The sequence below is a fragment of the Rissa tridactyla genome, chromosome 5 (genome assembly GCF_028500815.1).
Source record: "Rissa tridactyla isolate bRisTri1 chromosome 5, bRisTri1.patW.cur.20221130, whole genome shotgun sequence".
Taxonomy (NCBI): Eukaryota; Metazoa; Chordata; class Aves; order Charadriiformes; family Laridae; genus Rissa; species Rissa tridactyla.
In genome coordinates this window covers 78913974-78941136 of record NC_071470.1, presented here as the reverse complement: position 1 = coordinate 78941136, position 27163 = coordinate 78913974, and positions in this window count along the sequence as shown.

Below are 27163 nucleotides of genomic sequence, written 5' to 3'. Positions count from 1 at the left end.
GTATTTTACCGCCCTATTGTTTCACTCTTACACATCTGCATAGGCATGTAAAGATGTTTACAAGAGTTAAACACTCTGGGCTATAATTGCTATACTAATTGTAACTATTATCTGAATTTAGAAAGGCTGCTCACTTATCAAACATGAAATTATCCATCATCATGTAGGAAACAATACTGGTTGTAGACAGTGGCTAGCTAAAGCGATCATCTCCAATATCTCCTCACTCTTCAATTAATGCCATTACAATTATAACCTCATTTCTTCACAGTCTCTCAGCTGGCTGACCGCGCACACCCTATGCACTGTGTGACAGCTGCATGGTAGGGATGCACCTCAAGAACAGCTCTCGGATCTGGTCAAATATGCACAATCCAGTTTGGGATCTCAGCAGAAATCAGCTGAGGAAACTACTTAAAATTAAAATGGTCCTAAGCATCCCCCAAGAGACAAATATTCAATCATCCAGGGACTTAATTAGTAAAAAAAATTCTGTGTTTAGGAGCATTAAGCAGGTCTGAGATACCCGAGACAAGTTTTCTGAGAAGTTCTGAATTTTTAATATGTGCATCACTTATTATCCTTTTTGAAACAAGCCATGTTCTTCAAAACAAACTGAAAGAACATTTGCGAATAAATAACTTACTTTTTGTTTTGGACTGGAAAACAAGCAAACTGAATGTTGTTCTGTAAGAAGTCATTCACGTTCTGTTTCCAAAAGGCAAAGCACCTATGTGGGTAAATAGGAAAGGGGGAACTGTGCTCTTCCTTGGAATCAAACAAAAAATTTACTGCCTAGTCCATGAACTTCTAAAAATGTGGATCTAAACCCTTCTTCTAGACATTTAACTTGCCAAATCTCTCTTCCAAGCAATAACAAAATAAATACAATCTATTTACACGAGGTGTGGTAAAAATGTGAGTTTGCAAGATAAAACAAATTGCAAATTCTTTGTTTGTTCATCTCCTCAGAGCAAAACTGTAAGACACCGTGCTTCACCTTGCGCATCCATTTTAGTTTAAAAAGTGCAATGCTGGCAAAAAAAAAAAAAAAAAAAAGAAAAATCTAATCGGGGCTTGTTCTACATTGATTTTCTTTTTTGTAAGGTCAGACGTCACGTTCTGTGAACACAATTCTAATCATGTCACACAGGTACATAATATTCTTGTTCTCCAAAAAAACTTCAGTGCAAGAACACCATCAGGACAGCTGTGCCTACTTGCTGTCTTCCATAAAGGAAGTTATAATTCAAAAGAGAAGATATTTATTCAAACATACCCATAGTCACATTTCCAACGTCTTTGCACATTTCTAATAACTTGTGCCGAAACACATAATTTGCTTTTTCAACTGAAAGGGCCTTTACAAGCACTTCACACATCCTTACCCAGGACTTGTTGATGCTTTTCTATTCACTTTAGGGCCAGAATCCACCACTAAGTTACTGCACTTCTTACACACAATAGCACCAGAGAGATTGTCAGATTCCACTACTAAAAATACAGCTAGAAGCCCCTAAAAAAAAAAAAAAGAAAAACCTTGACTCCTCTGGTTTGTGCGGTTTGCAACATGATTAAAACCTTACCTGCTTATCCTTGAAACCTTCCGTGTTACGCAGATGCACATTTACTATAGTGTCTGTGCTGCGATTTAACTGTCTGCATACTGCAACCTGAAAAATGGTATATTCCCAGCAAAAAAAACTTTCTCATTCTGACAGCAGAAGAGAAGAAGCCTCTAATGGGCTCACAAGATGCTCCTGTAATTGAATTAAGATCTATATCTAAGGTACAGTAACGTAGGAGTCAAACTCCGTGGAGGTATTGAAGCTGGACCGCGTGCCAGACCTTTCCGGAGGACCTTGCACCAACCAAAGTCTCACTCGCAGCGGCCAAAGGCTCTCTGCTTGCAGGAAACATTGCTTTAGAAACACTGCCCAAACTTGCAAATCCTACTGGAGTCTGATCTTGTACTAGAAAAGCCTTTCTCATCCCCAGGATCACAAATTATCAGTAAGGCCGGAAAGTTTTAGAAGACAGTTTGTTTTATAAATTTTTATTTTTTTTTTTTAGTCATGGTTGTCATCAACAGGAAGAAGAGATCTCTTGCTGGTAATGAATAAACTAACTAAAGAGTTAATAAGTAATTTTTCATGTAGTAATAATATGGTTTTCGAAACAACTTTTTTTTTTTTTTTTTCCCCCCCAAACACTGGAAGAAAGTGTTCAAGACCAGGCCAGAACTTCCAAATCCTCTTTTTCATTATTATCCCCATCACATATCACCTTAGTGCATGGTACGTTCATGATGATACAATAAACCCCTCTGTATTACCTGTAGCAGAGCTATTCACTGCCGTCCCGCCAGGACAGAGTTTCTGAGAGCATTCCCTTGCAAACTTTCACCATGGATCCTGGCTTCAATTCCACCAGAATCTCAAGTGACCAAAATAATTTGGTGTGTCTGTGAAAAGACAAGAGTATTTGTGTCAAGGTCTTACCTCTGGACTTGTGCTTTCTCTAAAAGCCTAGTAGATTTCTAACCTTTTTTTATTATTTTCAGGAGCACAGGCAGAGCTGTTTCCCTCCTTTCAACTTGTCACAAATATCTAGTCTCCCATATCATGGAAGAAATCTAGGTTACTATCATCAAACTCTAGCAGTAACTGTTAAAATAGGAACCCATTCTTCCTATATCCCTCTTCCTAAGGAAGGCAAAACATCAAGAAACATCCATCAGGGAGATGAAAAAAAAACCTGTGCCTAATGTCTGAGAAATACCTTTCACATGGAAAAAAATGTCTGTATCTGCTTAATGCTTTTTCCAACAAACAATACAATTTCTGAAGTAAAATGTGACAGATAATTAATTTTGTGATTTGCCTGGCTGTGACATACCAGGTACTTAGCATGATTTCTTTTCGCATCTGTAGAAAAACGTTACTTTGATTTTACAAAATTCAGTACACAGAAATAAAAAACTAACCTGTAATAACCTCAGATCACTTCTTTATTATTTTTCCCCATCTGATTACATATTTGGGATGAATCAGTAAAGCTTTCTGCAAACAACTTACAGACTGCAAGCATATGGGATGTCTTTGAGGAAATGGTGCCAGGTATAGCCATATGTTGTGTTGCAATAGCAAATATATCACGTACTCCGAGAATCCATCTTTCAGGACCGTTCAGGAGATTATTGATTTTTTTTTTTTTTTCACCATCCCATCACCAGATCTGGTAATAGATCTGGCTCTCGTGCTGCAAACAGTGGTTTAGAAAACCTAGAACAGCTTCATCCCTTAGGCATTAACTGTGCAGGACATTCAAGCACCACACGCTCTCATTTTGGGACGTTTTGGGATCGGTACTTTTAATTGGTATCTTCTCCTTAAGACTAATGGTATTTTAGAACCCAAAATAGCTTATTTCCCAATTTCCATTCATTCTGTATTTCCTCTTCAAGTATTCTGCAGATGTATACAGTTCATGACCATCAAATGAAATCATCGTTGTAACTTCTCAGGTTCTAGTATTTTGGATTCAGCATAGCTGGAGTCCTGCCCTGCGCATCTTTATCTCCAGAATTTACACAGCCCTTATCACCATACCGTCCTTAACTGATCAGATGTTTCCAGCTTTATAACGTTCTGTGAAGCGGCGAAGTAAAACACCTGTTTCATGGCAGGATCAGTACATCATAAACTGCATTAAGTAATTTACCCAGGGTTATGCAGAAATGGATCCCCTGCCTCCCATTGCAGTGTGACCTTCTATTAGAATCATATTTTGCCTTCTCGGCCAGCCTCGGCTCTATTTTCCTAACCATGAATACGTCACCTATTTGAAGAATAACTCACATCCGCAGGCTCTCATCACTTCTTGAGAGTACATCCACCCATCAAAGTCACAGGCTGTTGAAATTCACAGGTCCTGCCAAGTCATTGATACCCTCATTTCCACCAGGCCTCGGATGCTCTTTATCATCATCTGGCCAATCCTTTGATCCCTCATGTCTACTAGCACTTTCATGCCCTAAACCAGGCATGTTCCTTTCCGGTTGTTCCTTCATTATCGGCTAGATTAGCCCTTCACGTTAATCCCTTCCTTACCATTCAGACATTATAAATACTAATATGACTCTAAATACAGCCTTTGGAGTTCGTGCAAACAGAAATCAAGGACTTTATTTGACAGGGCTGCCACAGGTCAGGTTTTCTTCCTGAAACTACAGTGAAATTGGTGAATTATCTACAAGTTTGTCCTCACACATTTCAGCAAAAGCCTACAAGAGGGGTATTTTTACCCTACTATCCCTTTATCATTTGTAGTTCAAATAGGAAAGGAGGCTGCTACAACTTTTGTTCATAAAGGACCAACCCGTTGGGTGGGATGGCAGCCTGTGGGCTGCCTAACAAATTCACCAGCAATACCTTTATCTTCTATGGGATGCTGCCAGTTAAAAAAAATCCCTTTTAAGTCTGTACACAAACACTTTTGAGGCCAGAAACTACACTTTAGGAAGCCTGGATTAAAAACAAGAAAACCACATCCAATTTTCTACTTATACCTACTTCTGGTGGTTCTTTTTTTTTTTCTCCTTTAAAACCTGAGTGAGCGATGCCTCACTATAGCAATTAAGTAATTGTTTTCTCTTGACGTGCATTGCCATTCAAACAAAATATTGAACTGTAAATATATTCCTAGCAGGGACATTAAGCATGAAATAATAATTCCTCTCGATTATTCGTTAAATTTGCAGTCTAGTAACCTGTAGCTCAAAGCTAAGTTATATCTAGTTCTCAAAAAAACATGGATCTTAAACAATTGCCTTCCAGACAATGGAAGTGATCTTTCACTTTATTTCATTGATATTTCAGTTGTACTGTGACAGGCAAACAAAATTTGGAAACATTGTAAGAAAAATACATCAACGCTATCTGTAAAGAAACCATTCCAGTCAACAGACTGTTAGTCACAGGGTTCTGTAAGCAATGCTAATTAGTGTCGGATAATTAAATAATTTATTATTCCTTTAGCAACTGTACTAATACGGTCTCAGAGACTGAGTGCACACACATGCAGGAAGATATATTTTATGCTGGTTTGCTGCCCTGAGATGTTTTAGGAAGGACAAAAGTCATAGCCCTCGCCTTTCAAAGCAGTAGACTAAAGAAGAAAAGGCAGACAGTGAAAAACAGAAAGAGAATGTCTCTAAAATATTCAGTTCTTCATTTAAATTGGACTGTATTTCTTTCCCCCCCCCGCTACTGTCCATTGGTGAATGTTTCCCTTAAGAGTTGGTCAGACAAACCTTATTCACTCAAAACCAGATTCATGAAATCAGCGGGGAAACGGAATTTTTGTGTAAATACCAACTTTCTGAATATGCTCACTGAAGTATTTAAGCAAATTTCTAGCTGTTTTGTTTCTTCCAAACACATCAATACGTCACCCTGACAAGGCCGTTATTTGTTCGCATTCACTCACAACCCCTTGCACACTTCACAGAACTTTGAGCTGTTCTAAGTAAAGCAGATGTTTATTTTCCTGCTTGTTTTCATTAACAGAAGCATTAATGAAAAATAGTGTAATTGTTTCTGTTTAAAGATACAAAACTAATTATATGGGGGAAGGCTACTGATTGCTTCTCATCCTAAAGGAGCACAAAAAAACTCATGAACTCATGAATTGTTCCTGTGGGATGCACAGCTCTATGAGACACAGCTCTGTTTGGTAAGAATATATTCATAAAATAAATCCAAAAGTATTAAAATCCATGGTTTTAATTTATTCCTACTGTATTTTTCAGTGTGAGATTTAAGTTGGAGTCTTTACTTTCTAAAAATACCTTAAACTCTTCGACCAACCAGAAATTTTCTAAGCTAATACCGTTATTGCCATCATTGTGAAACTGCTTAAATTTCAAACTTTGAAGCGCTACCAATTGTAACAAATTGCATATTTATTTTAATGAATAAGTTTCATTTAGTGAGCACAGTATTTTCAATAGAACACGCCTACCTGGTTGAAATACGCCATTAAGTTGAAATACGTGGCATTTCCTGCCTGAAGTGCTTCCTAATTAGCAGCAATAATAAAATCGGAGATGAAGAGAACCATGGGAGTTTGTTTATCTGCTACGGTTTTGTTTGCATTTGCTTGCATCTCATACTGAGTTCTTGAGGTGTATTCTAAAGAACGACCACAGTGATTTTAGGAAAGAAGCCCCAGTAGGTGTTATCGCTGAGGGAACGGCAAAACCCTGGGTCTGAACTGCTCGGTTCCTCCCAGACTTCCAGATTATTTCCTGAAGAGTTGCAAATGCAGTGATGGAGTAATCGGGTGTCCACAAGGCCGGACAGAAGAAAACCGTTGCAATTAGTTTCAGCGCTGTGTTCACGGTACAATTAATCACACGTCCAGCCAGCAGCATTCCCTGCTGTCAGTTACAGTCCATTGGGAAGACACCTGGGCAGATCAGTAACAGGAGAGTCTGGTCAAGTGTGCTTCAGAACCACAGAGCTGACAAAGCTTCTCTCCAGTGTCTACACCGTACTTTGAAAAGACGGTTATATAGTTTTAATAATTACAACACTGAAGAACAGCAAGGAATAACACGACTTTCTCCCTGTGCATATAGTGCCTTCTATAACTGGTCCAGTTTTCAGACAGCTGAATGTTATTATAATGGAAATAATTAATAACAGTTACTAAAGCATAATAAACCTTGTTTTGTGACATCGATTATGTCTTTGGGCACAAAAATGAGGAGGTTAAAATAACCGGCAGACACATATGGGCAGATATTAGTTGCAGAGACTACCAGTGACCTCATATACAGCGTAATTCAATTTGGAAGATATTAATGGTCCAACTATTAATTATAATTACAGTCTGGAAACGATTTGCACTTTTAACATTAAGTTACATCTGTTTTTTCAACAACAAGCATTAATCATCAAGATATTGCAAGAAAACCTCCTATTTCATTAGAGTCATATAAACACAGTTGAAATTTAAAGGTTAATGCCGGAATCACGATGCAGAAAAAAGATAAATCGTATTTTCCGTATATGTCACACAACGGGTGACAAAGCGCAATGGCAACGAAGAAATGAGACATGACATCAGAACATTTACTTCTTCAGTCAGACACGGTCATGCCAAAGAAATCCAAACCATGCTGCTATGAAACAAAGCGCTCTAGTTTTAAAGCGGACAGAGAGACCTTCTGACTCCCTGTGAGGAGAACATATTCCTCCACAAAACATCAGAAGCTTAATGCTGGGAAGGAGGGTCCAAAGAAATTTGGGATCATCTCCCACTGTCCCTTCTTGCTGTTGCAAGATACTGAGGAAGAGCACAGAAACTATTTGTTCCCATGCCAGCAACATCCTTTGTTATAAAACGAGATGCTTTATTGTTGAACATCTCAGAAATGACAATGTTCACCCACGCAGCCCCACGAGAAGGCAAGCACTCACAAGCCAAAGCTGCAACTCCTCCTGCACCATCAGCAGGATGCTGCAGCGCTCTCTCATTCCTGGGACAATCCTGAAGTTAACAGTAAAAGGGTGGCACAGCTGTTGGAAAACCACCACTTTTCTCTGAACACAGAAGTAGCTTAATTAAGACAGCCTTAAGGTATTTTATAAACTACTTAATTTAATCACATCAGTAGTAGACCAGCAGGTGTGAGCTCTGAATTAAGCCAGATGCCAGCCTGAAATACAAAGGTTTTCCCCAGTGTATTCAAACTTAGAATTACAGAAACTTCATTTGTAAGTATTTTGCTATGGCCTTTACATCAAAGAATTAAGAAATTTCTTTAATGATAACAATTTGCTGCAGAATAATGCACAGATGCTGCTTGATTGTGTCGGGCAGTTGCGTGTGACAATGTCTCTTTTAAACAGATGGTTGGTTTTATTCACATCAGAAAAATCACAAGCGCACCAACTCCTGGAGAAAGCTGAATATGTAAGGTAGCGTAAAGATACAGGATTTCCTTTTCCGCTCTGAAATTTATTAATACTAGGACAATCACATATCCTTTACATATCATTTTAATACTATAATCCACCCTGTCTTTCTCACAGAGCGTGATAGAAATCAAAGTGCGGAGTCCCAATCCTCCCCTTCCCCATCCAAGAGGTTAAGTTTTAAGGAAAAGACGCCAACTTACTCATTTTATATACCCTGTCAGACTGTCTAACGCTGCCTTCTGCGAGCAGACACAAGCTTGTTCTACCCGTGCTCTGCACAGCTGCTGATTGCTCAGCATCGATCAGGACCCACACCACCAGCAGCCTCTGCCCTGCTAAGCCCCAAATGCTAACCCTTCCTCCGAGCCAATCTCAGCTTCCTCTACAAAGCAGTAACGCACGCTTACTGTATTTTCAGCAATTAATTAGTTAATTAACTAATAAAAAGACCGATCTCTGACCCAGCACTGGATCTATCCTTCATGATAATATTGTCACGTTTCATTTTCGTTTTGTAATGAAAAATTCAGAATCAGTTACTAAACCACCCGACCAGCAAAACATACATGTATGTTTCTAAGCTTGAAGCCAGCCACTGACAAATTAGCGATTAGTAGACTATAAAATAGTAAGGTAGGATGACAGATTTACACCTTAAATTTATTATAGTAGATTTCTTTTCCTCCAAAAAAAGTCGGCTGCACAGATGTTGGCTGAAATGCACATTTAAAGCCCTACTGGTAAGAACTGCTGCCCTGAGAGATCCCTCCACCCTGATCCTCTGGCCCTCCACTGGCAAGAATAATGAAAGCTTTCATCCCATTTCTTGCCTCTGAAAACGTCAGCCCCGATACTAGCAGGAAATCAAAGCCCGCTTCAAAGCCTGTCCTAATGCCAGGCAATATTTTCTGCTGGTATAAATTAATGCAGGTTTCGGTGACAGCTTCCCAAGTAACATCAGCCGCTGATCCATCCTGTTGTCTTCCTCACCTCAAAATATGTGTTGTGCCTTTCGGAGGGGATACAAAATTCTCTGTACAACTACTTTAGATCCAGAAACTGTGACATGGTGATTCAGAAAGTGATGGAGAGGGTAAACGAGGCAAGGTGATACACCATCTGGTCTCTGGGAAGGGACTGGCTATGATGCTCACAGCTGCATCTGCTGTTTTCCAGCAGAGAGCTCAGAGCACCCGCAGCCCAACCCGGGCAAGCCAATTCCCTCATTCCCCACTTGATATCAAGGGCATGGATTACCTCACAGCATATCTGTTGCCTGTGACCTTTCCGTTTTGCTGTTTCATCAAAAAGCTAGAATAAAAACAAGTGGCACCGAGGTGCCTCAGCGAAAAGCGGCGATCAATTAGAAGATAATTTCTGCCTATGCAAAAGCTGCAGGCAAAGAAGCAACCACCGCCCCACTCAAGTCAACGGCAATTTGTCAATAACTTCAGTGGGATCCAGCTTTCATCCGTAACATTTTATTTGTATCTGGAAAGATTTTTAAAAAAGAAAAACAAAAAAAACCCAAAACCACACAGAGACAAAAAATATCCTCTAAGCCCACTGAAGAACAAACCAGCTATTTGAATGGGTTGAACAGAGCAGGATTGTTGTAATGATGGCTATGAATCAAAAGCAAGACAAACTGCTGAACTAAAAAGTTTCTTTTACATTCTATCATTACGTGCAAGATACGTAGGAAATATGTAAAGGCATTTGAAAAATCCCAGTCAATAATAACATCTAACATAATTTTATTACATTTCCATTTGGTTTTGGCTGTAGCTCAAGAAGAACCCTTTCTTCTCTATAAAGGAAGAAAGATTGTTGGCTTAAAGTAAGTATAATTTTGGCAGTCGTTTACTATGATTCATGACCTTGTGTCCCCCCCTTCAACTCTGACCATGTTGCTGCTGAAAAGATGTGATCTTGAAGACACAGCCACCTATCGCATCTATTAATAGAAACCTTTCCTAGAGCCTGTACGTCTACCAGAATTCATACCAGCAGGTGGCAGCAAGAGACTCAATTTCAAATCCACGTTTTGCTGCTTGAGATGAGGGTGTTCATCAATCTTTTAGCACTCGAGTAGGGAACGTTATCTTGCATAGAAGTACACCTGCAAAACGTATTTCAACAGAGATCATGCAGATAAAACCAGCTAGTGTTACAAATCCTGACCTGCTCCGCTAAAGAAACCCTTGTTGGAATGCTGACTGTTCACAAAATGATACAACAACAACATATGTTTTTAATGCAAAGATATCTAGAAATCATATCTTCAAAAACATCAGAGTAAAATTCATCTGATGCTTAGGGTTCTAAAAGTATTCTGGTGACTGTTTTTAGCACTGAAGTTCTACAAGTGTGTTGAGTCCTGCGTCTGCAAGTGTCCAAGCAAAGCCTGGGAAGGCAGAGGTAAATCACTTGCTCATCTTCTATAATTAGTCTCTGCTATTAATTGTTTTCCCAGAGTGCAGAAGACCTGGAGTTAATTTCTTCCTCTGACAAGATTCTGCGTGTGTACCCCAAGAACGTATCTCTACTATAAGAAAGGCAATAACCATTTTTCATTTTTTCCTTACATTTTACAATAAAATATTATAAATAAAAACAAAGTGTGATCCCTGCTCTTTTTATCAAAGCAAAAGGCTTGGAGATTTACCAGGGGATGATTAAGAGCAGAAAAACTTGAAAAAACAAATGAGACAACAGTACCAATCCATCTAATTCATACTAATCAATATTTATTTCCCCCATTTTTATTGTTTCTTTCAGTGTTTCTTAATACCAAATTTGGTGCTAAGAAATTGTGCATATTTAATGCAAATTTGGCATTCGTCCACCCGGGTGATAATTCTTTTTCTATCATCTATACCAAACTTTTATGTTAACTGTCCACAAACTGTCACAAAAAAGACTAATAATATTTATGGATTATTTTTCTTCCTTTCTATCATTAAAAAGAATGTAGTCATTCAAAAATTTTAGTAAATGACAGTTGAGTTATAGTAGTAGAAAAAGAGGATATTGCCATCAAAAGCTAGTTCAGAAAACCATTTAATACATATCAAACCCAGGAAGAAAACGCAAGTTGCAATTCAAAGATGCTTTTTGTTTTCCAGATAATTATAACTGCCACTTTTAATTTCTTTGAGCTCAAAAGCATCCAGAGCAAAATAACCCCCCCCCCCCAAAAAAAAACCTGAAAAAAAAATATTCTTTGACAGTATTTACTAGTGCATTTCTTCTTAAGAAATCTGTTTCTCTCTTACAAGAGGAAAAAAAAATAAATAAATGAACTGACTGATTGACTCGCGCCGCAAAATCTATCGGTCAAAATGCCCTCTCCTGTCAGGGAATCAAGTTTTCTCTTCTATCGCTGTAATATAAATAACTGTCATGCTGAGAAATAAATAACAAAAACTACATTCGCATGGGTATTTAGATACCCTAGCGATAAGACTCTCTATAATATGATGTGAAGTTTTATATAAAATTGGGAGAGAGGTCACAAGTGAAAGCAGACTTTCAGTCTTTCAGTTACACATAAAGGTCATATTCTCGGGACACAGAGGTAGCGACAGAGCGGCCGGGAGTGGAATGTGGATGGGAACCACGCTTAAATGAACGGCTGTTGGAAGCTGGAGCTCTTCAACTAGGGATGTCGCACCAGCATCCTCTCTACCTTCACCCCCCCCACCACCCCCCCAAAAACTCCAGTGGCCGCAGTAGAACTATATTCAGAATAAAATAACAGATTTTATCAACACTGGTATAATGTGTATGATGATAAAATTATGAATGGTGAAAGGGCTTGCATTTGTCTATTTTGACTTACTGTAATTAATGAGGCACAAAATGGAACTCAAAAGTTGCGTACGAATTATTCCCAAATTATGCTCTAGTCATGAGGGGGCTCTGGCTTGAAAACGGAAAGAACTAGGTCACAAAACCCAGCTCTGTCACCAGATGCCATGCGATTCTGTGCAAAACTGTCTATTTAGATGGACTGTGCTTTGCATCCCTGTCTCTCAGTATCGATACAGTCTTAACTCCCTTGAATTACATGGCAAATATCTTAGACTTCAGCAGGGTCAGATTTTTCATACGGTGCTGATACAGTGCTTAGCACACACACAAAAAAAAAAATCCTTACATTACCCGGGGTTAGCGTAAAATATGGCTGCTGCAGTACCAAACCATTTCTGTATGTAAGAAACGTCTTACAAAGAGGGTGGAAATAATAAGTAAGAACACTCAAGCTTTTAATCACAGCTGAAGCACTACTCTTTCAGTAAACTTTGGCGACTGCACCAGTGAAATACAGCTGCCAAGATTTTGTCACCATCAGCAGTACGGGAGTTAATGACGGTGCTGTGGCCAAAACTATATTTCTGGCTGTGGAAGTACATATCCGCAGCTTTAGCAAAGGCACTTTTTCCTTGGGGGGAGTTGGATATCAGGGAGCCGCACGGTGGGGATGATGGCAAACTACAGCCAGTGACCAAAACTTAAATCATGTGATTTTTTGACGCGGGACAATTGCAAAAGCAGCCTCTTTAAATCAGTCTACATCCTTGGTTCTAACAGCAGAGCTCATAACTAAGGTCAGTCCCTTTCAATATAGTAACATTCTAATCAACTGGGACAATTGTATCTTATGTCAACTGTCTGTCATTCTAGAATAAATTCAAAAGTTACTATAAACCAACACTCTAATAAATGGTACGTAGTGGTAGAAATGGCTCATTTGAACCCAACTGAATCGTAGTCTCCTTTTAAGAGATGTTGAAAAAAGTTAACTCTGAAGCTATTCCTAAGCAAAAAAAATCCACCAGGCCTCTGAATTGCTAATAAAGCAGCTGAATAGGATTAATGTCTTTTAAACACAAAAAAAAAAAAAAAAAAAAAATTTTTTTGAAGTGAGTATTTTCAAGAGAAGACATTTTCATGAACTGTTACAGTTTTGCCAACATTTGCATTCCTCAAAAGAAAACGTCTGTCAAAATTTTCCAATCAACTCTACTTCATAGTTTTTTGGTAAATTCTATGTATAGATCTGAGTCTTCTTAGCAGCTATTTTCATTGAAACCCTTCTCCCCTGATTGAATAGGCAGAATCAAAACACAACGCAACATTGTTAGAAATTAGTATAATGCAATCAAGCCGAAACCCAACCTAATCTATACTGTCAACTGGAATCTCTATAGCACGTATTCTCCAACGAGAAATCTGTCCAGAAAGGATACAGTCTATTACATAAAGAAACAGAAGGCTCTGTAAAACTTCGGTTCCTATTTTTAATCTATAAAAGCAGACTTTTTGTTGCTGATCTGCACAAATGCCAGAACTTAAAGTGACACACAAAGAAGCAAACAATGAAAAGAAACCAGCAATGACAGGAATAAGGCTTCTTGGAGACAGATGCTTCTGATGCGGAGAATTTCCCTTCTTTCCCCCACCTCAGCTATTCTGGTATGACACATTCATGCAGGAGAAAATTTGGGTTGAAAAAGAATCCTTGGCTATACCTTTAAATTATTGCCCTTGTAAAATGGCGAGTGAATGGTGAAATTAGTCCCTGTAACCACTGAAACCTACAGCCAGTAGCTGTACCTTGCCTGGCTTTCACCGACCAGAAGCCAGCTCCCATGCTGGACCACACTGAGCGATGGATAAGCCTAAAGGAGGGAATAAGAGCATAAAACACTCTGATGGTGCGATTGATTTCCCAAACGTTCTTTTTCCTTTATCTACAATGCTATTTTGACTTCTAAAGCTGTTGTCACAGGCCTTTGGAGGAAAAGGGCAGAGTTTTTTAGGTATGCGCTTTGGTAATGCTGTTAGAGAAAACGGTAGAGAGGAGAACATTTTAGAAATGTCAAAAGCAATTTATTTAGGTATTTTTCTAAGGGAGATGCTTCATCTGGAGGTGACAAAATGCTGCACTTAAGTTTATTATTAAAACCTTGATTTTTGTTTCAAATCAACATTTTGTGATTGAGAACGGTCTTAACTTTCAAAAAAGAAAATTATTTAAAGCAGGCAAAAAATTAAAGGACCATTTTTGAACACTATCAAGCATTTTGACCCTAATTAACATGCACAGATTTTGTTTTGTTTTGTTCTATTGTTTTTGCACAAAGGCATAAACATTTAGACTTTTCCTCAACGCTGTCTTATTCCTTTGTTTTAACCAGAAAGCTTGTTAGTTGTTCAGCACTCCTCTTGTGTAACACGCTGATTTGTGTTAAATAGCTGGTTCTTTGAAAAACGTTTGCGAAAGACTCAGTTAAAAAAAAAAAAAAAAAATTAAAATCCTTGTTTCTGTACACACCACAGCCATAGTTCCTTTAGTTCCTGACTTCAGGTATTTGTCACACAAGTGAGGGCTTATAGGCTCAGACTCCTTCACGTTAGTCTTTTGGAAGCCTAAGACGAGTTTATTGCCTTGCCAAATACCAAAAGCATAGGTGCATTTGCCTTAAGATGCCAAACGCTACGGACTCCGTAGCTTAAAGTTAGAATTTTGGTCTATGAAATACAAGAAAAAAAATAACTTTATGCTCAACTTTCGGAGGGAGGGAGAAGAGAGACAGATAAGTTTATTTGCTATAAAAATACTTAAAATACGAATTTTTATTCCTGTTTTGAAATTTCCTCTACCGAGGATACCAAAGAACTCATAACGCAGGTAATACTTCAAGCATGTTGACTTTGATATTTTTTCCACCCCAATGTAAATACCACGTCATATGAAACAAATGAAACAGGTCCACTGCACGATTCCTGCATTTCATCTATTTCCTTATGTTTTGACTGTTCCTTGACAATCTCAACTTGCTTCTTTACTCAGGTAATCATAGAATAAACCTAACCCTCGCTCCACCCCCCTGGGTAGGACGTTCAACTGCCCTTTACCCACGCTGCTCTCATTCTGCAGCAGCGCAACCAAAACGAAAAGCCAAGCAGGAACAGGAAAAGACCTCTGAACCTGACCGCAAAAACGAAGAATATCAGTTAGTGGTTAAAACTGCCCTAGTTCTCATTTTTCTTTCAGGATGAAGCTGTAGGGGAAGACTCAAAGCCTCCGGGATGGCGGATTTGAAGGAAAGGAGAAGATGACATAGAAAGATTACTTAGTACACAGTGGGAAGCATTTGTTTACAAAAAGGAGAGGAAAAGCTTGTTTCCAGATTAAGTACTGAAAAAAATTATGTAAGTACTCACAATTCGTATTTTGGAAATATTTAAGAGTTTTTCAAAATACAAATTCTTCACTGAAATAGCAATTTCAATTTCCAATCATCAGTTATCTGACACACTACCTTAAGAAAACTATTCAAAATGATTTAAAATTACCAACAGCACAAATGCTATCAGGGAGATACAGATATATGGTTACTTTCTGCTAGTTATTTCAGAACGCAATTGAAATTTGTATTTTCAAATTATAAAGGCAGAGGCGTTTTTAAACTGCACAATTCCTATTTTCCAGTTTCAAATTTTGCATGTTTTAAAAATATTAAATGCTCTTCTATACATGGTGCTCAACAGTTTGGGGGATTTTTCTAGCCTTGGAGAACCTCTCTAGTCAAGGTTCCATAGTGTGAGGTGGGCTTGGGGTTTTGGTTTGGTTTTTTGGCAGGTTATTTGTCTTTGTTTCCTTTTTTATTTATTTTTAAGGACTATACAGAACTAGAGGCACCGTTAGGACAGTAATACATTCTAATAACTAGAACAGTTCAATCTCATTTGAGCTACAGAATTATTTCTGCTCTTGCACTTGACTCTGCTTGCAATTTGCAGAAAATTAAAACTGTATTCTTTTGTTCAGCGTGAAACAAACGAGAAAGGAAAAATCAAATCAAGGAAAGGTCAAATCAAGCAGAATTTCCTTTGAAAGGCTGGCAGATAAATTTGTAGCAGTAGGTTTAAAATTTGAGCTTAGATTCACATCTGATTTAACACAAATTTGTAGAGCTGAAATTGCTGTTTGATCACTGTCATAAGGGAGGAAGGAAAGAGCAAAATATATTCATATACTTCGTAATTTTCTAAGCCGAAGCATCACCAGCACACGCTCATGTCCTGCATATTAGGAATTCTCATTTTGTCAGACAATGAAGAAAAGCCTTTGTGGAGAATTTCTAACTTCATTATCAGTTGTCATTTGTAAAAAGGTGCATACAATGTTTATTGAGATTAATGGTTCTCTGCCCTTAGTTTAGCTCGAGGAAGAGAGTTAGATGTGCTTAAGAAATTTACACACCTTGAGCCCAGCCATTTGGCACTAATTTAAAGCAGAGGCATCACAGATGAGTTTAATTAGAAGTCTTTCCTGCCCCATTTGCCAATCAATGAGCTGCAGCAGAGATGGGAAACGGAGCAAGGCTTTCAGAGCCTCTGCAATGCTCGCAGTATGTGAATGCTCACGGTTAGCGTGTGAAGTCACAGCTTCATACTCAATGTGTTGGTTGTACTAACGCCCATTTAGCACTTTTCCCTTCTCCTTTCCTTCTCTTTGCTTTTGGTCCTTGCCTCCTAAAGGAAAACAGGGCCAGAAGAGGCAGATGTGACTTCCTACAGTCTGTCGCCATACTTGTTTCAGACATAAGAAAAATGCAATTTAAGTGGCTCCGTGTGAAAACTAGTTTAGTAATATTGAGAAAAATAGAAGATGGATGCGGCTTAATTCAGCGTTAACTGCTTGGCTTTGATCCCTACGCCATCTCATAAAGTCAAAAAGGTGTAGCATCTTTCTAGATAAGGTGTCGATACTTCGAGCTCATTTCCACCTTATTAAACTCAGAGATATTTTACCACAAACTCCGTAGGAGCAGGATCATAAACTGCTCATGTGGTAGTTAAGGTGGTTTAATTATTTACAGACAATTCCTCAGCTGCAGATGTCATTAAAATCTTAAGGCAATGCTTTTTGTGTATTTGTTCATCACTGAAGTATGCTCTGCTCTCATTTCAAGAACTTTCATCTTCATCTGATTTTCCTCAGTCTGCTCTGGGTAATCTGTTAGCATAGAAAAAGTTTTAAAAACACAGCCGTTTGATATTAGGATATTAAAACATCACTGGGTCGTAATTTTATGGTTATGTTATACGCACAGCGTCATGCTTGCCACTTAAAAGCTCACAATTGCAAACCATTATAACTGCAGAGCAAGTTCAGAATTGCAAATGAGTGAAGAGTTTCAAAATAGTATGGCTGAAATTATAATGATGGTGTTCCGCTTGCGTTCAGCGTCCATCAAATAAATGTTCATTTTCCTTAGAAAATTCTATTCAGTTTTCAAAAGTAAAACTTTTTGCTCCCACATACACTATTTGTCCTTTGTACTATGCCATGCAATCAGGATTTTTAAAAATCCAGAGCATTTCAAAGTTTGCATGATATTTGCATTGTAACAAAGGTTTGGGCTTGAGATTTAAACCTGAAATCATCAGAAAGTCGAAGACTTCTGATTCTGTCCTGCTGATGTCTTCTCTTGGGCAGACAGGGCCGTTGTCTGGCTGTGTATTACCCAGCGCTGGGCCGGACTGGAGCAACGTGCAACAGCATGAACATAATTAATGTCTGAATCAAGCTGAATTCCAGGAAAAGCGAATACCTACACCAAGGCACAGCTGAACGTGTCCTACACTCCTGATTTTCACTGAACTGCCCACTGTCTCCTTCTGCGCTATGGCACTAGGGACATCTGCCCTTTCCCATTCACAAGCTGCCATAGGAATGTGTTACACGTCCAACGTCACCCTTTGGAGCATGACATCACTTCTATCGGAGATCAAAGGATATAATAAGGCAGAATTTGGATCTGTTTGCATCAAGCGTTCTCTATATTTTAAAAACTTCACTAATTATATATCTGCTAAAAGGAGGCTTCAGGTAATCACAAGTACAGAAATCTACACATCTTTAAGTTTCAAGTGTTTAAATTCCAGTTTTCTTCTTTTTATATTTAAGGTAGTCATTCACTGTTGGGCTCCAATTCGATTGCAACCCCAATCAATAGAAATGCTCCCTTTTCTTTTAAAGAAGATCTTTCACTAGCACATTTGTTAGGATCGCTCAGCTCGCGTTGATTTCCCTGGCAGCTACGTAACTGCAAACGTATAAGAACCTGGGACACAATGACGAAGAAATAAACCCAAATTATTTCTTTTGGAGAAAATTCCTGCCTTGATCCAAGCAAGCAGTAGATACTGCGGTCAAGTTTCTGACAGAGGAGTGTTCCCTTCAAAGGAAACACTTGTACATTCCCGTGCAGCGAGTGACAGAGAGAACCGAGCAAAATAAAGACACAGCGCATTCCAACTCCTCAGCACGGGTTTGAAAAAAGAAAAAATAAGCAAGTATCACAACAGGGGAAGACGGAATTTGCACCTACTGAGGATATTGCTAGTATTTTCTCACTTTTTTAGACAGATCAAGCAGTGTCCCGTACATACACCTGAAATTAATCAGCAGGTGATGGAAAGAGCGCAATAACCACCAGAACTTTCACAGTTTCAGGGACTTTCAGAGCTGACAGCATTTCTGGATTATTTGTAGTCTGGTCTCCTATCACCACAGCCTCTTAAATATCACAAGTAAATTTAATTAAATCTAATAACTCCTATTTAAATAGAATCAATGCTTCAGAATGGAATCCAAGCCTTGTCTAGAGAGCAAAGGCAGAACTCTTCAGCTTTATCAGGTAATTTTTCTTTCCCCCACCCAGAGATTTCCGCTGTTAACCACCAGATATATTAAGGAGTTGAGCAGTCTTAAAAAGCTGTTTCTCCAGCTGAAGCAGGTATACTCTAAATTCTAAATACTGACTCTGGGGTTATAACAACTGAAGAGCTCTTTACTGCCTGCTTTTAGTTCTCCTTTACATTCTTCAGGAAGTCATCTCTCATTTACTAATTTTGCAATTGAAGAGATTGAGTTAAACTGCTTCGTCTGAGGCCTTTTTCCACCTTTATGGCTTCTTTCTGCATTGTCTCCGGTTTTTCAAAAATCATTTCAAAAAAGTAGTCTCCCGAAAGGGAGGGATACAGCACTACCGCATTAATGCTCAGAGGCAGGAATAAACCGATCGCCTTGCTCCAGCTGCTCCCCGGTTTTGACTTTGTGGCGCTCGTTCCGAGTCGGTGTTTCCAACCTCTTCCGGAGATAGTTTGCTTTTCAAAACACGATCTTTTTCTCTGCAGATACGGCCTAATTCTTAATTCATTTAACTTAAACTTTAATTATATTCTTTTGTACTATTTTATTAGCAAAATGCCATGTGATACTGCTGATACCTTTACCAAATCTAATTTTATTATTTCATGCAGGTAACTTTATTAAGCAAATATAGAATAATTTCAAAGACTTCCTGTTATTAATTACATTGCTATCCTTCGGTCTTTTTAAATTGAATTCCTCATGAGGTTTTTTTACTCTTCTGTTTAGGATAGATGCACCATAACCAATCTATAAATAGCTCTTTTCATCCTACGTACGCCCTCTTCTTTTCTGGAGTTTCTAAGCTTTACTTTGTTACAACTGACATTAAAAATGAATGTCAGCTGATGGAGATTTCCCTCAGCTTCCTTTTTAGAAATCTGGGATGAACTCTATTAATTGATGAACGTGAAACATAACTCCTTTGGGGTGGAAAGTACAGCAGCACCTTGATGAAAGGCAAGTACACGCTCCTCCTCTTTTTTGAATATATTTGCATACAACCCTTTGAATGTCTCTCTTTCTTTTTTAAAAAAAGCCTTTTTTCTCTCCCAACAGCAAGCCTGGGCAAGTTAAAGAAAATAACCCTTTCTGTGCTAACACAGCCTTTGAAAAATACTGAATATATTGCAGCTGCATTACAATTCTCCATCTGTCTCGCGAAGTCATCTTCCTGACATCCTCATTGGGAAGCACAGAGGTAGGGAGTGGTGGTGGCACATTGTTCTTCCGGACACGTGTGACTTTCTTGGACTTGGTTAATTTTGAGGAAATCTAAGATGGTGGATGAGTTTATTTGGATGAGATTATTTTAATAATATCTGGTTTTACGCTTTTAGTTTCAGTGGGTCAAAACATTTCAGGGTAAAGAACTTGAATAAAAAAAAAAAGAAAAGAAAACTTATTATGTGCTTATCCTTAAAATAATTTTCCTCTGTTAACAATCTAAAAAAAAAAAAAAAAAAAAAAACAAAAAGCTGACAGCATCCAAAACACCAACCACTGAGAAAGAGCAGCTAGGCACAGCATGCATACTTTATAGCATTTTTAATAGCTAACTGCAGATTCAGTACCCCTAAAACATTATCATTCTCGAGCCAACCCATATGATGCCATTAAAATTCTTTATTCATTTATTTGAAAGTTGTTTCACTGACTTATTCCATTGACATCTAAGCCATTACGATATGAACTGCAATGTCTCCCTGTTATGATGTTACAGTAATTGCAGTCTCACACATTTCAATTTTTTTATGCTAATTTTGGTTGCTTCACACAGCCCCTCGTCTGATGTTCACTGCACTGGCTCAGACATTTCCACTGACACAGTAACCACTACTAGGGATACATAACTGTAGTTTATTGGCAAGGACTCGGACTTAGGCCTGCTATTTACATACAAATTAATTCAAAATCAGGTTAGTTGTACGGAAAAAAATAATAATGATATTGACATTAATTCCACTCTAAATACAATTCACCATTGAGTTATAAGTCTATTGTAAAGGGCTTGGGGGGAAATTATCACATTCCAGATCTTCAGCTACAGTTCAGTTCCTCAAAAAAAAAAAAAAAAAGAAAAAAAGAAAGATTTCTTTTCCAGACTAAGTTTTATAAAACATTCCATTAGAAACATGCATTTAGGACTAAAACTGCACAGAACAAATATTTTCAAATTTGCTGCCTTTATACCACCTGAAAGACCTGAATGTGCATCTCCTTTTCAAAACGTTAAAGCTTAAAGTTTAGCCACAGGTAGCCCAGAATACCTTCGAAGACCGTGGAACCTGTTAGGTTCTTCTGATCTGAACCAAGGAGTGGGCAAAAATCCCAGATATCGCGTCCTCAGAAGAAGATAAACGGAACAGAAATGTTTCATGCTTGAGAGAGAGATCCTCAAAGCTCCCTAAGGATCCCCACATGGTATGCAGATAGCAGCGCCCCCCGACACCTCGACTAGTTAACAGGCAGACAGGGAACGTACCTCGCCCGGAAATCTTCTACTCACTCTTCTCCTTCTGCATCCCAGCCACATTATGGAAGAAAACAGCCATTTGCGCACTACGAGAGAGGAAAAAAAAAAACCAACCCTGTTTATACTACCTAATGCTATATAATCTTCACATACAAAAAGCTAAATCCCACTTTCAGAAACACACATAAAAGACATCCATTTATGTCAATAAATGGCCACTCATGGGTATAAAAGGGCAAAAGATAATTCAGTGGAATGAGTTAAGTATAGAACAAGAACTTCATAATTCCCCTGTCTAGCCCGAGTCAAATTCTTCATGCTATTTTTACATACCAGCTTTCAATAGTTAGAAAAGACAGATCTATAAAAATTAGGGTCAAATGTTCATTTTAACCATCATTATCAATAATCGCATTATTGACCTAGAAATGCAATAAAAAAAATTAAATGCAAGAAACTCTTAGTGCACCACTATTTTTAACCAAAGTGCTACTGCTGTGCTCCTTCACTGCCGTTTATCTGAACTGTCAGCTATTTTTACTGAACGTCAGAAAAAAATCTGATCCATTTATAGGTTTATCTAGAGTTTAAAGACATAATTTCTTTTGGTAGCAGAGAAATAAGCGAGGTTAAAAAACCAAAAGCAACGGCATGAAAGAGCTCTAATATCCCAATAGATTGTTTTATGGGTTTTTCTTAAAGTTTCTGATGAATCTCTTTCTGCCTTCTCCTCTATAAATGGAAATCAAACTTCAATAGGGAAGATTGGACATAAAATAAAGGGAATAATTTGTAGTTTACTATGATGACTACCTTTAAAAAAACCAACAGTAAAGCTTTATTGTATGTGCAAGGAATAAGGCAGGCAGTAATTGCTGTGCCAGATGAACAGACTCCAGGACTCTCAGCAACTTTAGGACAGCCCAGAGACTCTCCTTGAGACCAAGTCTAAACTTCAATTACAAGTCTTGAAGGAGGCAAACTAGTTTCCTTAAAGTTGCTTGCACAGAAAAAAAGAAGTACACCACATACTTGAGCTCTTACACGAGCAATAGAATTTCAGTCGAGGTAGGAATCCCGGAATCTAATCTAGATGGATGGATTCCAGGAAGTCCTTTGGCTTATATAAGATTGTAGTCACATCTGACTTCACAAACCCTCTGGGGATATAATTTTGTATACGGGCTGCGGCACACAGATATTCTTCAAGTGTAACAGGATTCTTGTGCTCTACCCTGTCCTTTCAAGACCCGATTTTCCTTCATACTGACTCAAAGCCCCAAAAACCCATGAAAGATGCTCCTATGCTCTCGGCTGGCAAGACAGGATCACAGCAACTCCTACATGACTTTGTTGGCATTTATCTTCTTATGGCTTTTTTCCTGGGGCATTTTAGCCACAGTTGCTAATATTTTTGCTAAATCCAGCAGTTTATATATGCTTTATCAAATAGCTAGCCACGTAAGAATCAAACAAATTAGCAGTACTGTGCCAATTTCAACTGGCGCTTAACAATTCTAGTAGGCTGGGTGTCATTTAGTATTTTAACCCAACAGAGAAGACACTAATGTTACCGCATCACAGACATCTAACAGTCCAGAGTTCGCAAAATGTGCGTGAAGGGAACATGGTGTGAAAGTGAGCGTTATGAAGTCCAGCAGAAAAAGAGTTGATCTGTGGAAGATGGCTAAAAAATTCAGCAATCTATTTAGGAGCTAAAGATGGAAGATGTTTACACCATGATCTGAATCAGAAATTGTTTTCATAAGGACTTCAGTCCAGAAGGAGTTCCTAAATAATAGCATGACCAGATCATATTCTAAGTACAATTAGCCATCTAAAAACAAAGGAACAGCACACTGGCAGTTGTTCAAATTAATTACTTAATTGTTTTTATGCTTCTGTCTTTGAATTTTGACACCAAGGGTCTATTTAAGAAATATGGGGAAAACCAGCAGACAACCTCACAGTTTTCTTCTTCCTATTACAATGTCCTTTTCCAGCAAGGACAGGAAAATTACATCCTCCAGGTTTTTGTGCTGCATTACTCTCTGGAGGATAGCTGAAAATGGATGCCTATTTCCATTACATTCGATACACAGAATTTTGCCCACCTTGCTATTTTTCATGCCCTTATTACTCGCTAACCCCACAACTAGGACAGGGCTCCCAGCATCGCAAACTGCATCAAGCTCCTTGAAACCAACCGGTTTAGCATGAAGAGAAAGGTGCTCTGGGCGAGCTGCAGTCCTGCTTTTGCCTTTAGACAACCCTATTTCTCTTCATCTCTGCTCCCTTTGAGCTTGGATGTCTGGCATTCATCAGGTTTCTCAGCCCCGTCGTGATCTCAGGTGGCCTCTACAAATTGGCTGCCTTTATTCAGGGGCAACAGTCCCCTCCCTGCATCAGCTGCTGCAACACAAGTTTGCCTAAAGTGAAAGATCCCAATGCCAAAATTAAATTGTTCTACCTCATTTGGACCAGCAGGTCTATTGAGTCATTCCAGACGCGCTCCAGCACGAGGCATCCAGAGTAACCTGGTTCCCAAGAGGGCATTTGATGGCCTTCCAAGAAAACATCTCCTGGGCCTTACTGTCAGGTGCCTCTGGCTCCCCAGGTAGAAGCACCTTCGCTCATCTCCAGATGGTTCACCTGAGACCAAGTCACCCTCAGACATCCCATGGCACGCTATCAAGATGGCCAGCTATAGTCAGCCCCTCATTATGTTTTCAGGCACATGGGAAAAGCAGCATCCTTCGTTTGGTTTTGGTCACCCCCCCCCCCAAGTCTTGTCTAAACAACTGAGGATGGTCAACTGAAGGAACGAGCCTGTTTTGGGTGACTGCTGTCTCTTTCTAAGCTGTCCTAATGCCCAATTCATTCAAAGACAGAAATAAGACAAATTAAGTTTCTTGCAACACAAACTGAAAAACTTCTATTTCCTCCAATCAGATTAAAATAACTCGGAACTTCTTTTAACCATGCTTGCCACCACTCCTGTTGTAACATTAAAAATAATTTCATTGCTTCCTGTCACTAACTTTTCAAATGCCAAAGCCTTGCCTATAGCAACTACAGCAAGGGAAACAAAACAAAACACCCAGACACCAGGAGTTAACATCTTCTAAGTCACTGGTATCAAGTTTACAATCCAGTATTCAAAAGATCTCACCGATGAATTCTCTAGATGTCATAAGCATTATACAGTCTGAAATTCTGCAGTATTTCATGGAATTGTTTATGTGAATATGGACAGTTTTCAGTCTCGGGAAATAAATATTCTGTTTTTCATCATTCTAGAGGGAGATAAGACAAGGCTGAATGAAACTTCTTATACTTCAGGTCCGTCAGGCTACATCTACAATGTACTTAATCCAGACAATTCAAAAGAAATACACAACAGTCAGGCATATTATTTCAAATTAACCTTCAGTACTTTCTTTTGGTTTATGGAAATGGCATAGCAAATATTTTTAAATATTTTCTTCCTTATTTTATTAGATGTTTAATTTTAAAGCACAGAAATTTCCACACATGGAATTAATTGCCTTCTCTTGGCTGTTACATTAATTATTTTCCTGCAGGAAACACCTGATTTGGGTACCGTCACTGTGTTCACGTAGTTATATTACCAACAACATTACAGATGGGCTCGTACTCACTGTAAAACTAGTGTTACCACTGTGGTAACGTAAAATCCACTGTTTTAAACCTGAATGTGTGGCCTAAATGACCAGTTTTACTATCCTTTTCCAAGGAATCACTGTCTCTTTCATCTATAGTCCTCAAGGAGAAATTACGAATGATAGCTATCACCTTACAAGTATGCAATGAGATTATATTTATTAAACACAGAGCATTTCAAATGAGTTTTATATGAATGGCAAGGAACAAATGGAGAATGCTCTTCATTAACAATAAAGCTGACAAAAGACACAGGAATAATATCATTCAATTTAAAGTAAACTCAAGCATATTGTTATTGGACGACGTGAAGCCTTTTGTTCCCTTTCCTTCTTTTTGTACAGCTAGGTTTAGAGACTGATCCACAAACACTGGAACGGTCTGTACTTACAAGGCTGGCTTTTATCCTTGCTTTTAGCATAAAGGTACGGTAAGGACTATTATCCAAACTCAGAAAGATGACAGAGCTCAGATACATTCCTGAGAGCCCAGGGAGCTCAGCCTTCCACCCTCTGCCTCTACTGGCCACTATTTTGTTTACTTTTTTTAATTCAGAAATTGTAAAATGAGGCTGCACTGAGTACTTGCAGCGGCTGGACCAATTTGTCCTTAGGTAAAACTTGGCTAATTAAGTAGTTTAGTAGTTCAGCAAGTGTATTGTCTGCATTTATTTAAACCAATCTGAATATGAAAACAAGCTCAAGACTTCTCCCCCTTTCTCTCTTTGTGATTACAAAGTCATGTGTGCCTTTCTCTCAGATAACTAAGAATTCTTCCTCCCCACCAATGTAGCTATTTTCTGGTAGGCCTCTGAAATGGAGGACAACTAATCAATTTCTGTTAATTTGATAAATATAATCAAATCAATCAAGCATTTAAAAAAAAAAAATAGACAAAACGTATCCCTCTAAGTGCAGGGCCTGAAAAACTCATTTAGTCTGGGCACTCTGCCCACGACTGAACTGCTGAAGGAGGAATCAATTCCACGCACCTCAAGTAACGATCTTTTCTACAGAAAAAGGCCTTTACGTGACATCATAAAACATGAAATAGTTGCAACTTTTTTTCTGAATGACGCAATTAGAACCTCAGTGCTATTTTTTTTTTCAAATGCTCATAGTTCTGCATTACCAATATTTTCAGCTTGATTCTCATTCAAAAAACTAACAGAGATTTTGAGTGTTGTATATTATTAACACGACAGTCCTCCTGAGTTAAAGATGTTTAAGCCGGAGCAAGGATGAAAAGGCTAAATGATTATTTAATGGGAAACACCTGCTAGATAACAGAACAGAGGTTCAAATTTCCTAATTATAGCTATTACCAGTGTCTTTAGGATAAAGAAGATGGGGAAAAATAATCTCAGATGTGCTATCCACCCACAGAGTTTTTTTATTATTGTTGTGCTTGATCTTAACAAGCTCTTAATAAACTACAGGTAATTACCCCATTTAGTGGTACGTCAGACATGTTTACAAACATACACACCGAAGCATTATGAAGTTCAGCAGAGGCAACCCTGCTACTGAAAGACTCAGATTCGTGCTGAGTCAACTCCAGGGAGGTAATTGGTTTTTCAAGGACAGGAGATGGCATCTGCTCTAATCAAGAGACATCTGCATCTCCGGGGAAGAGGAAAAGGCAGCTTACGGAAACACAACTGGCAAGACCGTCTCCTGAATAAGAAGAGCGAGTTTGGAAGAAAAAACATTAAGTCTGCTTCCACCTACAGGAGGACTTCTAAAAGGAGATTAGCTATGACAGGGATTGTCTCCGGTGTGTGCGACGCTGGCGTACGGCATGCAAAAGATAGAGCGTCTCAGAAGACACATGTCAGCAAGTTACAAGCAACAGCACAGCCTCTCCAGTCTAATCTTTGTGTAAGCTGATTAAATGAGGTTGTTCTTTCATCTCTCCGTATGTCTTCTAGAAAAATCTGTAGTAATGTTGACTATCTCGGAAGCAGTAAATAAACATCTTCATTTGCATTACAATATAGCTTGAGTTACGAGCAATTACAATGTAAATTGATAGCAGAATTTATCATACTGAAAGGCGCGCTGAATCTATAAACCAGGACACCGCAGTGCCACAGCAAGTCCCCAGGTCTCCAGCAAGATCGAAGGTAGCAGCATGTGGTCTGTTCGAAGCTTCGCGATTAGGTGGTTAAGAAGTGATGCAAATCACGAGTTTATATGACAAATTAAAACAAGAAAGACCTGATACCCTTCTAGAGGCTGCCAGAAGTTAGCCATTGCAATTATTTAGGCGGCTTCAAAA